Genomic DNA, 14,544 nt, shown 5'->3' on the forward strand with positions numbered 1-14,544 from the left:
CAGGAAAAAGTTCATCAAAATGAGCAGAAAACAGGTTCTACCAGAAATTCATTAGGGAGGGGTCAAAACACCAAACTGAGATTAAAATACATTCTTTCAGTCTTGTAAAAATACATTGTATAACACATTGATATTCCTCCTCTGCCTGAAAATCTAAAATGATTTTTTTGTGCTATGTGACTCTTTGACATGCTGCAGATATAACAGAAGGCTGAGGTGAGAGGCTACCATGCAGGAATCCAGGGTTCGATTCCCTGGAGGGGAAGAAACAATGGTACTGGGGGCAATTACCATGTCAATGGCGAGCAGTTAACATCACTCAGTGAGGGTCCTTATGCAAGACCCCCTTAACGCTACCGTCTCCCCAGCGCAGTTCAGCTGCACCTCACCGCTCCCCCAGGGGATGGGTCAAATGCGGAGAAGAATTTCCCCATTGAGGGATAAATAAAGTATCAGAAACAAAAGAGAACCTACAGACTTTCCTACCATTAGTGACACGTCTGATGATGTTCACATCCATTTACTGTCTCATGTTTCTGTGCAAAGACACACTCTAAAGTCACAGATCTTAATAAGTGTGATTATTAGCGGCTCCAAGCCCGATTAGAGAAGGTTGCGTCAGGAAGGGCATCCGGCGTAAAACATTGCCAAATTTACCATGCGACTTGTTCGCTGTGGCGACCCCTGATGGGAGAAGCCGAAAGAGGAAGGAAGGATTAGCATTAATAATTGTGGTTAGTTTTTCTGAGACACAAACTGCTGCAGTTTACCTGACAGCTATGCTGCTAGTACATCTGTCTGAGAACTTTCTTATAAAAACATAATATTTGGTTTTCATTGTTTTGAACAGAAAGGCTGTGATGCTTTCTTTTTTATAAATATGTTGTTATTCTTGGCTAAATTCCATATTCACATAAAAAAACCTGAATTCTTTTAAAATGAATTTTTTCTTTAAAAAATACAATAAACCATTAACATCTGTAAATCTTTTGGATTAGTGACATAAGGTAACTCTCGCATTTCTAAGTTTTATTTTTTTCCCCCTTTTATTTCTATTTTTATTGTTAGTTAGTTATTTCCTCTTGTGATTGCTTTATTTGGTTATTATTGAACACCAGTTCAATAATTGTATTTGTATTTTTGTATTGTATTCTGCAAATGTTGAATAAAAAAATGACACCTGTTTCCTCACAGCTCCTGGTTCAAACAGAATCTTCTCACAGACATTTCTGAACATTTGTAAACCTAGTTGGTGTAATTTGTAGTGGTTGATATTTCTGTGTGCTCTGTCACTAAATCTGCTAAATTCCAAGATTAGTCCTTAAGTTAATGTTTTATCCTCGTATTTTTCCTTTACCTGCAGAACAAACTGCTTCCAGATGACCGTGCTGTTTCAGACCAAAGCATAAAAAATGAATTAAAATTGTTATTATCAGTTTTTCATTTAATATGTAGATGCATGGACATTGCTGTCCATGCATTTACACGTTCTCTTAAACAAGAAACCCGTAAGTTGGAAAGAGAATGGCGTCGCTCCGGTTCAGAGCAGTCTCTGAATCTCTGGAAACATAGCCTATTAAATTACAAAAAAGTTCTGCGTAGAGCTAGAACCCAGTACTATTCAACCTTAATATCGGAGAATGGAAATAATCCAAGATTTCTTTTTAGCACTATTGCTAAATTAACTCGCAGTCAGAGCTCAGTAGAACCATATGTTCCTATTTCTCTCATCTCTGATGATTTTCTTACATTTTTCGATAGTAAAATCTCAAATATTAGACATAAGTTGAATCAAGTTATTCCTACTATCAGCCCAGAGCATGCTGAAGCGGTAGAAGTGGAGGCATCCATAGAAACCTCTGTAACATTAGACTGCTTCACTATTGTGGATCAAGCGGAAATAGCAACAATTATTACTTCCTCCAAATCCTCAACTTGTCTGTTAGACCCAATTCCCACTAGAAGTTTTAAAGAAACCTTCCCCCTAATTAATGCTTCCATATTAACGATGATAAATACCTTTATGGAAACGGGTTACGTGCCACAGTCTTTTAAATATGCAGTTGTTAGGATGCTGGAGCCTGTCCCCTAACAACTGCATATTTAAACCTCTTCTAAAAAGCCCAGTTTGGATCCTAGCAACTTGGCCAACTATAGACCAACATCAAACCTCCCATTTATTTCTAAAATCCTAGAAAGAGTTGTAGTTAAGCAGCTTTACTGCCACCTACAGAACAACAGCCACTTTGAAGACTTTCAGTCAGGGTTTAGACCTCACCACAGTACCGAAACTGCACTGGTTAGAGTCTCTAATGACTTATTACTGGCCTCAGAAAAGGGACTGCTTTCTATTCTGGTCCTGTTAGACCTCAGTGCAGCCTTTAACACTATCGACCACAGTATTTTACTCCATAGATTAGAGCAGGACATAGGGATCAGAGGATCTGCTCTCCAGTGGTTTAAATCCTATTTATCCAATAGGTATCAGTTCGTTAATGTAAACGGACAGTCCTCTCAGTGCACTCGAGTTAACTATGGAGTCCCACAGGGCTCAGTTTTAGGACCCATCCTGTTTATGCTTTATATGCTACCCTTAGGAAACATAATCAGAAAACACAGCATTCATTTTCATTGTTATGCCGACGATATTAGTTGTATTTATCCATGAAACCTGACCAGAATGACAATATATAGAAACTGAATGCCTGAATTAGAGACATGAAGACCTGGATGACAATTAATTACCTCTTCTTGAACCCAGAAAAAACTGAGGTCATTATACTAGGTCCCAAAAAACTCAGAGATGCTCTGTCTGATCAGATAGTCTCCCTGGATGGTGTAAGTATAGCCCCTAATTCCACAGTTAGAAACCTTGGGGTTTTATTTGACCAGGATTTATCATTTAAGGCTCACATATCTGAGGCATGTAGAACTGCCTTTTTTCACCTGCGGAATATAGCTAAGATCAGAAATATACTTTCTAAGAGTGATGCTGAAAAACTCATCCATGCGTTTGTTATGTCGAGGCTGGATTACTGTAACTCTTTGTAAGCAGCGTGTCCTAAGAGTTCCTTAAGAAGTCTCCAGCTTGTTCAGAACACAGCAGCTAGATTGTTAGTCCTCTGAAATTATAAAAGTGAGGTTCTTCATATTATAGCATTTGTAAGCTATAAACTGATTGTAAATCTGGGTAAAGTATTAATCATTTGGTGTAGCCTCCTTTTAGGCTATGCAATTAAAATCATTTCCTGGAAAAACAGACGTCTTGGACTTGGGCCCCTTTTGAACTAACCTATTCAATTGTTTTCTATGATGCCATTTTGTAAGTGGGCCGTTTTTGTTGTACATCAATGTAAACACCTGGATACATTTTTCATAAGCTGAGTTAACATTGTTGCTTTCATACAGGGTTTTCCAAGTTTGTGCTTGTAGTTCTAATTTAAAAGCATTTATTGATTCATCTGTAAACTTTTTGCCTTTATTCTTTGATTTTCTACAAAAACATTCACAGTTTGCAAATACCTGAAGGTGGTCACTGACGTCAGTCTGTTATGATGAGCGTAGCTGGACCCAGAAGCAGGACAGAAACAGAGGGTGGCTGAATAAGTGATATTTATTGAGTCCCAGAGGTGGTGGAGGCTTCAGGCTCGTATGTTTTGCGGCTGTGACAGGATGTCGGAATTGAATCTTGCTTGGAGTCCAGAAGAGTGACAAACGGTGATCAAAGACTGGAGGCGTAGCTGATGGTGATTCCGCATGAAGTAGATGGACTGACGTCGGCTGATGGGTGAGGAGTCCATAAGAAGGCTGCAGGCTGATGAGGTGATGGGTGGCAGGTGTGATGAGGATTCTTTGGTAGGTGTGGGGGAAGACCAGGATCCTAACAGGACCCCCCCCTCAAGGGACGTCACCTGGCGGCCGAAACCGGTCCGGATGCAGGCGACGAAACTCACGCACCAAAGCAGGGTCCACAATGAAGGAGCAGGGCACCCAACAGCGTTCCTCCGGGCCATAACCCTCCCAGTCCACCAAGAACTGGAGACCACGGCCCGCCGGCACACATCCAGAAGACGACGGGCAGTGTAGACCGGATGACCGTCCACCAGCCGGGCGGGAGGAGGGGGTACGGACGGAGGGCACAGAGGGCTGGAGACCACAGGCTTGAGGCGGGAGACATGAAAAACTGGATGGACTTTCATTGAGCGTGGCAGGCGCAGTTTCACACAGGCAGGATTGATAATAGAGTCCACAATGAATGGGCTTACATAGCGGGGGGACAATTTACGTGATTCGGTGCGAAGAGGAAGGTCCCTTGTTGACAGCCACACCTTCTGTCCAGGAGAGTAAGCCGGGGGCTGGGGAATGACGCCTGTCAGCTGTGGTCTTGGCACGCTGTGAAGCACGGAGCAGAGACTGCTTAGTCGCAGACCAGACCCTGCGACAGTGGCGGATATGGGCTGCCACAGAGGGAACGGCTAGATCAGCTTCCTCAGAGGGGATTATAGGGGGCTGGTAACCCAAGGAGGCTTCAAAGGGGGACCTTCCAGTAACCGAGGAGACTAGGGAGTTATGCGAGTACTCTACCCAGCTGAGATGTTCAGACCACGAGGTGGGGTTCTGGGAGCACACGCAACGAAGAGCAGACTCCAAGTCTTGATTTGTGCGTTCGCTCTGGCCATTTGTCTGAGGGTGGAAACCCGAGGATAAGCTGGCAGTAGCACCCAACCCCTGGCAAAAAGACTTCCAGACCTGGGATGCAAACTGGGGAAACGATGTCTGAGGGAATGCCATGAAGATGAAATACATTGTCAATGAGGTTTCTGGCAGTCTCTGTAGCAGTGGGCAGCTTGGGCAAAGCCACAAAGTGGGCAGCTTTAGAGAAGCGATCCACGATGGTCAGGATAACTGTGTTGCCTTTAGAAGCAGGAAGTCCGGTCACAAAATCCACTGCGATGTGAGTCCAAGGTCCTTGGTAGTGGATTTAGAAGGCCAGGAGGAGCTTGATGGGCTGATTTACTGGTGGCGCAAATTGTGCAGGCTGCGACATAAAACCTAGTGTCAGAGAAAATGGAGGGCCACCAGAAGTGACGTTGGACTTGGAGCAGTGTCCGACGGAAACCCGGAAGAGAACTGAGATGCATGGACCCAGGTCAACACTTGTAACCGGACCAAAGCTGGAACATATTGGCGGTTTGGAGGTCCGTTTCCGGGGTCTGGATCAGTGGCCAGACCATGCTGTGTGGCAGTCTCGATCTCCCAGGAGAGACTAGCTAGAACACAGGAGCGAGGAAGAATAGGACTCGAGGTGTCAGGGTCTTCTGAGGTATATAGGCGGGCAAGTGCATCAGGCTTGACGTTGCGCGACCCAGGGCGAAAAAAAATGCGAAATTAAATCTGCTGAAAAACAAAGCCCAACGGGCCTGACGAGGATTGAGTCTTTTAGCTGAACTGATGTATTCTAGATGTTTGTGATCAGTCCAGACTATAAAAGGATGTTCAGCACCCTCCAGCCAATGGCGACATTCTTCCAGGGCCAATTTAATGGCCAACAATTCCCTATTTCCAACGTCATAATTACGTTCGGGGGGAGACAGCCGGCATGAGAAGAATGCACATGGGTGAAGCTTCCCGTCCTCAGTGCGTTGGGAGAGGATTGCCCCCACCCCAGTGTCAGAGGCGTCAACCTCTACCACAAACTGTCGGGAAGGATCAGCTTGGGCTAAGACTGGTGAAGAGGTGAACCGGTCCTTAAGGAGGTTGAAGGTCCTCGGCCTCTGGGCTCCACAGAAAAGGGGTTTTAGGAGATGTTAGGCCAGTTAGGGGGCGTACAATACTGCTGAAGTTACGCATGAAACGACGATAAAAATTGGCAAAACCAAGGAAACGTTGTAGATCTTTACGTGAGGTTGGTCTAGGCCATTCCTAAATGGCAGCGACTTTGGCTGGATCCATGTTAACCTGACCTTTTTCAACAATGAAGCCAAGGAATGAGATCTTGGGGGCATGAAAGTCGCACTTTTCAGCCTTGACATAAAGTTTATTTTCAAGGAGACGTTGGAGGACCTGATGAACATGTTGGACATGAGATTCAAGTGAAGGAGAATAAATCAGAATATCGTCCACGTAGACGAACACAAACTGGTTAAGGAAGTCTCGTAGAACGTCGTTCACTAGTGCCTGGAAAACAGCTGGAGCATTGGTAAACCCAAATGGCATCACAAGATATTCAAAGTGGCCTAAAACGGTGTTGAATGCGGTCTTCCACTTGTCTTCCTCCCGTACACACACGAGATGATATGCGTTACGAAGGTCCAATTTAGTAAAAACCGAGGCTCCGAGGCTTGGAGATACTCAAAAGCCGAATTGAATAAAGGTAAGGGGTTCTTGATTGTGACATTGTTAAGAAGATGGTAATCGATACATGGATGGAGCGTCTTGTCGCGCTTTGCCACAAAGAAAAAAACAGCTGCCAGAGGGGAAGAGGATGGTCTGATAATGCCTGCTGCTAGGGACTCTTTGATATACTGTTCCATGGCAGTCAGCTCTGGTTTGGAGAGACTGTACAGTTTCGATGTGGGTAGGGTGGCACCCGGGAGCAGATCAATAGCGATGTCATAGGGTCTGTGAGGGGGAAGGGCAGAAGCCTTTTGTTTACTGAAAACTGCTGCAAGGTCATGGTACATGGGAGGAACCCCATGCATTAAAGTGAGAGGTTGCCCATTAGCAGCACTGACCTTTAAGCAGGGGTCCAGGGGAATGAGAGTCAGTCCAGCTTCCATGGCCAAGTCTTTATTAATGAAGTTCCCCTCAGCCCCCGAGTCGATGAGGGCAGATATTGAACGTGACCAGGAGCCGGATGAGAGAGAAGCCAGAAATTCAGTTCTTGCTGGGGTCCGGGTGTTAGACCTCGTGCCTTTTAGTGTCCCCATGACAACTGAAGAACCCTCTCTTTTTGGCTTGAGGGGGCAGACAGCCACATGATGATTCTTACTGCCACAATAGAAACATTCTCCCTTAGTCCAACGCTCCTGTCTTTCCTTGAGTGAAAAATGCCTCCTTCCTTGCAGCATTGGTTCCTCAGAGGTTAATGGATGGGCAGCGAATTCGGCAGGGGGGAGATCGGAGGGGGGCGTGGCCAGACGTGTCGTGGGTCTCGGAAAGGCCGGTCGGGGCTTGTAGTTCTCTGAACAGCGGCGCTCACGGAAGCGATTATCAATGAGTGAGGCCGGTTTTTCATAGTGTAACAGTTCATCTTTGATTGAGTCACTTAGTCCATTGTAGAAAACTTCCAGTAGGGCTCTCGTGTTCCAACCTGCTTCCGTAGCTTGGATGCATAAGTCAACGGAGTACTCAGCCACGGAGCGTCTGCCCTGTCGAAAACTGAGCAGCTTCCGGGAGGCGTCATGGTCTCTTTCTGGCGTTTCGAACACTTGTTTGAAGTGTCCCAGAAAGGTTTGAAAAGATAATGATTCGGTGCTCTGATTAGCCAAAAAGGCCTCGGCCCACTCCAGAGCTCGACCGCGTAATAGTCCGATGACAAAAGCTATCTTGGCGTTATCCGAGGAGTACATGGCGGACTGTTGTGAGAAGACCAGAGAAAATTGGAGAAGGAAACCACGACAGTGATCGGTGGTTCCGGAATATGGATCCAGGTTAGGAATAAGAGTTTCATGGATGGGAGAAGAGGAACTCACATGAGGCGGCTGATAAGGAGGAGCAGCTGAAGATGAAGGTAGGTGCGTTGCGCCATCAGCGATGGTTTGGAGCAGGGACTGGAGTTGGGCTAATTGCTGCAAGGTAGAGCCCTGCGCGGGACTATTTTCTTCATCCCGCTCCCGCCCGCACCCGCCAAATTTCTGACCAATCCCGCCCGCTCCCGCAACGTATGCGTTACACTCCCGCCCGCACCCGCAATATGTATGTCCACTCCCGCCCGCACCCGCAAAACTTTTGGAATTTAGTCCCGCACAGTAATAGAGATGCATTGATTTTGTATCGTCTCCCGTCCCGCAGAAAAAAACACGTATTTTTATTGATATTATTAAAGAGATTCATGTCCCTCCTCCAGTCTCATCTTTTCATGCATTCCTCTTTTGTGTAATGTGCAACATAATCATTAAATATATTTTCACAAATCCTGTTCGGTAAAAACAGACGGCCTGAAGCGCGCTGAACCAGCTGGGATAGATGCAGGTCAAAGTCATTTGCAGGAAGAAAAACATTGTAATGGTTCAACAGAGCTGAAAATCTATGAATTAATTTTTTCCTGACGGAAAAATACTTTTTTTTTTTTTTTAGCTTCAGCCTTTTCCCGTTTTTGCTGTTTTGCGCCTCAGTGGGGCATTGGCACGCAGATCTGAACACGATGAACCTCGTTTGAGGTTCTTTTCTGCTTCATCAACTGACATCATGTCCCTGTCAGGAAACCTCTGCTTCTTCCTTATCCCGCGCAGTGTTGCCAGATAGATTGACAGCTCTTTCATCCTTCTGTTGCGCTAGAGCGTTCCGACTAACGTGTTAACCTGCTATGACCGTATTTTGCGCTCTCTGTATAGAACACACTGGGAGCGCGGGGAAAATAACTCTAAGCTGCAGAAGATGTGAACAGGTGAACAGGTAGAGAGGAAAAGCAGGTAAAGAGGCGGGGGAGGGGCTTTGGCTTCAAACTCTGTCAGAGAGATGGAAACACGGGCGTCATTGAGACGCAGCTTTCACTGCGGGAGTTGAAGCAGAGACTTTCTCTGGGATGATTCTATGAACTCAAACATGGAAACATGATTATCAAGCAGAACTCTTTAAAATAATAAGCCTGATCTCTCCACATTCTTCGTGTCTACCATCATTGATGCACACATCGCTCCATGCAGCGATCAGACCAGAACTTTAGCTGATAGCTCCGCCCATACGCGACCGCGGTATCAGGCTTTAAAGAACACAATTTCTAAGAGGCGGGGCGGGGCGCTGCACACCCCCAACAACAGGTTAGATGAAAGTGGCCATTGGGCGTCCCTACCTGGTGCCTTCACGGAGCTTCAGTACATAAGACTCCAACAGCCGCACAGCCTAACGTAGTCCACTATTATATATTCATGAGATATTCATGGCAAAACTGATCCCGCAGAGTTTTTTTTTTTGCCGCCCGCTCCCGCCCGCAGTACAATTCAAACCGCCCAATCCCGCGAGATTTGCGTTGGGTCCCGCGGGACCCGGCGGGACCCAATCCCAATGCAGCCCTCTACTGCAAGGTGGTCTTTTGATTGTTCGACAGTGCGTAGATCATCTGTCCCTGTTGGTCCAGGGTGGTGGCATGGGTAGACAGAGTCTGGTTGAAGGGATCTGAACCTGCTGGGTCCATAATGGTCAGTCCGTTCTGTTATGATGAGCGTGGCTGGACCCAGAAGCAGGAGAGAAACAGAGGGTGGCTGAATAAGTGATATTTATTGAGTCCCAGAGGTGGTGGAGGCTTCAGGCTTGGATGTTTTGCGGCTGTGACAGGATGTCGGAATTGAATCTTGCTTGGAGTCCAGAAGAGTGACAAATGGTGATCAAAGACTGGAGGCGTAGCTGATGGTGATTCCGCATGAAGCAGACGGACTGACGTCGGCTGATGGGTGAGGAGTCCATAAGAAGGCTGCAGGCTGATGAGGTGATGGGTGGCAGGTGTGATGAGGATTCTTTGGTAGGTGTGGGGGAAGACCAGGATCCTAACACAGTCATCAGCAATCCACTTTTTATTCTGTTTTCTAGGCAGTTTGTGAAAATATTATCTATCAAGGTCGCACTATGTTTTGTTGTTTGGGGTGCACATTCATGAATCTCACTGAATGAAGCCTATTGACTGATGTTGGTGACCCCCCCTTTCCTCTTATGAACATATTTATTGACTTATTTTTTCTCCTTTTTTGTGACATATTTATGGTTAGTGAATATAAAGTCTCTATAAACTATAAACTCTATAAACTCTATACTATAAACCCTCCTCTTTTGTTATCCGTTCTTGAGACCAGCAGCTGCAGAGTTAGAGAGTTTTTTCTCTTTTTCTCTCTCTTTTTCTTATGTTTTTGAGAATATTGTTTCCCCCTCCCCCATGTCACGTTAGCACCAAAAATGGAAAATGAGGGTCCCTCTACTCACTTCAGCAATAAGGTGAAATGTTGCTAGGAGTGTGTCCCACCAGACACACAGTCAGCCATGTTGAAGACAAAGTCATTATTTGAGCTCTTTATATAACCATCAATTGAAAATGTTGTACTTGAAATGATCATTTTAGAGGGGAGGCATGTATAGTTGGAAAGACTTGGATGTGATCAATTCACAAGCCTACATTGGCTTAATCGTTTTGAAGTTCACAAGTCAAACTGTTTCCCACATGCCCACACCACAAGAAGTAGATGAGATGTCTGGTCCGTTTGAAAAGAGGAGGGAAAGTGCCAGCTCACTTCACGTCATCAAGTTGTATTTTACATCAACAGAACTTAGAAATTGATTCTTTTTTTTGATTAACTGATTATTTTAAAATCAGACAAGTAATGATCTAAAATATTGCATCAGAAGACACAAGTTGTATGTCACCCTAGCCTAGCCCAATATAATAACAAATAAAAAGAAAAAGTCTAACAGCATTAGTGGACTAGATTTTTTTTTCACAACAATTTTAATATTTAAGTAATGACTAAAGGTCTCTTGAATTACTTTTTAGATTAAGTAAGCATAGTTTCTGATTGACTGAACACACCTGATCCAGGTGACCAGCAATTACAGCAGCGGGATCCTCACGAGGATCAGGGTTAGAGATCACTGAAGGTTCAAGCAGATTCACTGTCACGTGTGTTCAGATTTTCGTGGGGCAGCAGCTCCTCTCTCAGTCTCTGGCGGCTCAGAGTCTGAGTGGAGCCACAAAGACAGAGGCAGCAGCTCAGAACCCCGTGTTATAAGAAAATGGGTACGAAAGAATACCGTGGGTTTTTTGTACCGACATTTTTTTCTCTAACAGAAGTTCAATAATGTTAGTAAAAAATAAAATAAAAAACAATAAAAAAGGGGCACAAGGGCACTTTTGAATACAAGACTAGGACAGGTGCTTGAGAATCCTTAAGAGCCAATGTGTGTACATGACCGCCAAAAAGGATATCGCAGGTTAAGAAAATGGATGGATAGATGATTTAATGATGCATCCTAAACATTTTTTGACAAGAAATGCTATTATGCTTCTGCACAAATGAAACAATTACAAATAAAAATATTATGTCTACGTCTAAAAACGTTTGTAAAAATCTTCAGAACAAGATCTTTCCAACAATTAGGTAAAAAGTCTATAAGTCATGATTGTGTTGCTGTTTCAGTGGATCCGATCAGAGTTGTGGACAGAAGACTCCCAGCCTTAGTCGGATCGATGAAAAGGAAAGCCTCAACTGAAGAAAAACCTGATCAAAAAAGAGGAGGAGGATCACCAAGGCATGTAAATGTTTAATCTTTTTTAATTTATATAAAAAACACAAAATTAAAACCAACTGGAGCCTATCCTCAGCCACCATAGGGCAAGGGTGGTCTACAAAAAAGGAAAAATAGGTTCAACCTGACTTTGCACAACAGTGACTGGGATATGTTCCAACAACCCATGACCCCAAGATGAAGTAAAAACTATATAATGCCCTGGATTTTAAAAGCAATTCCGACACCATGCATTGTGGTTTATATTCAACAATCCAGTGAGCATCGATATACACTGGATTTTTGCAGGGACTTCTGGGAAAATCTTTTTTTTATTCACTATATAATTGACCCTATAAAAATCAGCAATTCACGTTTTAAATATACCATCCATTCATCCATACATTTTCTATACCCATATTAATCTTTTTAAAATAGCAGGGTTGCTGGAGCCTATCCCAGCAACTGTTGTGCACAGGAAGGTACACTTTTGTATTTGTTTACAGTTTAGGTCTTTTGCAGGCAAGTTGTACGGTTGAACGGTGTTCCTTGTCCTTACCCAACATGGCTGGGATAGGCTCCAGCAACCCCGTCACCCTGGAAGGAAATAAGTGGGTTTGGAAAATGTATTGAAGAATGAAAATGTTGTTGTCCCCGTTGGGGGATGGGGGGGGGGGGGGGTGGGGGGGTTTGAAGGCCAATGGTGGAGGGTGGGCCAACACTTTACTGAAAAGTGTCTGACCCCCCTTTTAGAACTCCTCCACCAATACATTTACAGTTATCAATGTTTATTTCAATAGTATTTCAATTGCATATTCTATGGGGTCAAGTTAGGATGAGCTTTAAGGAAATGAAAAACAAGATTGTAAATTTGAAAAACAAAATAGAAAATTTGAAAATAACTTTAAACTACTTTTATTAAAAGTAAAATTGTACATTTAAAAAAAATCTTAAACTTGAAAGAAATATGGAAAATTTTGGAACAAATAATTGTAAATTTAAAAATGTACAATATATTTAAACCCAAGAATTTTACCAAAAATATAAAAGACTGTCTATATGTAACTTTACTTCTGTTTTTCGGTTGCGTCCGTATTTCCACCCTAACTACTATAAAAACTATATAGTACCCTGGATTTTAAAGGCAATTAGGACACCATGCATTGTAGTTTATATTCGCCAATCTAGTGAGCATCAATCCACACTGTTTTTTTGCAGAGACTTCTGGGAAATTTCTAGGGCACTGGATCTTGGAATTGTAGATTGGGACAGCACTACAAAATGGCGACCGCACTAGGTAAAGAATTCGGACACAACCTTCAAGTTTTCACTGCAGAGCCGATCCTATCTTTACGTGTGGGTGGGGCTTTGAGCTCATTGGTTACTAGGACATGAGTTCCCATCTACTGACAGAGGGGACTCCTTACTACACATTTTTTACACTTTTCTCAGACACACATGAACTTTATTTTCTTGTTTGAACTCTCAAATTTTAAACCTTCATGTGAAGGACTGAAGAAATCTGTCGCTTTGAGATTTCTTCCATGCGTGTTCTTAAGTCGGGAGAATGACCAAAAAATGCGAACGGAATAAAATTAAGAGTTTTTATTGTCCCTAACAAAGAGCTCTAAACAAAATAAAACAGATCGATCTGGGTGCCTGAATCCAATGCCTGCAAAACGCAAAGAGTTACGTTCGAATTTACATGCAGCTTGTCTGGGGACCACGCTTCTTCCAAAGCATGGCCCTTTTAAGATGTGGTCAGAATCTCCTCCCCCAGAAGCATGATGGCGGCCGAATCTCCGCCTCTGGCCGCTCGGATTGGCTGACAGAGGAGCCCGCCTACTTCCTTCAGCCCATACTTGGAATCACAGCATCTGGTCTCTGCTCCACCTATGGTTCTCCATAGGTGTCAGGAACTTTCACCGCAGGGAGTCGATCCTAAAGCTTTATTCTCCACACGTGAACGGACGCCTGGAGAGGTTCCCATAGCTACAATCAGTCCCAGAGATGGTAATTTACGGTCCATGTCAACCTACAGCCCAGCCTTCCAAATGGCCTTAGAAGTGTCCCTGCAGGGGGTGAGCTTGGAGCTGAAGTCAAAACCTTCTCACATATGCAACTTAAGGAAGCTTCTTCAATTAGTAAAAGTACGGTTGGAGGTAGAGCGTTTAGTCACCAAGCCCCTGTTTTATGGAATAAACTCCCAGCTCATGTAAGAGAGGCCGACTCAGTTTCTACATTCAAAGCTAGACTGAAAACATTCCTCTTTGGACAGGCTTATTGTCAGACTAGTTAGTATTCAGAGATTATTTAACTTAATGTTAATTTGTTTAAATTAAACTTAATAATAACTATTTCTTTTAAAAGGCTGCTAGAAGTTGAAGCTGGGGTAACTATGGTGCACTGGGGTTCTGTCCTCTTTCCTGTTTTTACTTCTACCCTTCCTCTCCTCTATTCTTGATCATAATTTATCATTTAGTTCTCCATGCCTCTGTTTGGTGCAGTGCGATTCATGTATTGTCCCTCTTTTCCTCTCCCCTCCTGGGGAGTGGGAGTGCTTCCAGACTCCAGTTGGCTCATCCGTGCTCCAGTTCCTGACCGTTTACCTCGCCTTTGCTCCTGCTCCTACACCTGGCTGTGGATCCTGCCTCTGGCTCATCTCTGGCTCGTCTCTGCTCTGTACCTGACCGAGTACCTCGCCTCTGCTCCTGCTCCTACACCTGGCTGTGGTTCCTGTCTCCGGCTCGACTCGCGCCTTTGACTGTCCCCACAACCACGGCTGGATGAAGCTCGTCTGCTGGACTTTTATATATGTAGTTGTAGATTTAGATAAGTTAATTCTTCTCTAAGATTTCTGGTAAATCGCCTGTCCGTCCTGGGGAAGGATCCCTCCTTCATGTGGGCACCCCTGAGGTTTCTTCGTTTTTTCCGGAATCCGTTTTTTTTGGGAGTTTTTCCTTACCGCGAAGGGGGGTCTAAGGGCAGGGATGCCAGTATAGCTTAGTCACTTTGTTAGTTCATTTTAGTATTTTTCTATTGAACTCTTTGTATTCGTGATCCTTTTGATTTCATGTTTTACTTCGAAGCCCATCGAGACGACTGTTGTTGTGA

The 14,544-nt window shown here is 44.2% G+C and overlaps 1 long non-coding RNA gene across 1 annotated transcript; it reads left to right on the forward strand.

Moving 5' to 3' along the window:
* The first annotated feature begins 13,212 nt into the window (after window positions 1-13,212).
* LOC144996575 (uncharacterized) lies at window positions 13,213-14,058 on the forward strand. Its single transcript, XR_013659487.1, has 2 exons — window positions 13,213-13,724; window positions 13,801-14,058. It is a non-coding gene; the product is annotated as an uncharacterized LOC144996575 (long non-coding RNA).
* The last annotated feature ends 486 nt before the right edge of the window (window positions 14,059-14,544 follow it).

Source organism: Oryzias latipes, chromosome 12 (genome assembly GCF_053564925.1).
Source record: "Oryzias latipes strain Hd-rR chromosome 12, Olatipes_Hd-rR_3.1".
Classification (NCBI taxonomy): domain Eukaryota; kingdom Metazoa; phylum Chordata; class Actinopteri; order Beloniformes; family Adrianichthyidae; genus Oryzias; species Oryzias latipes.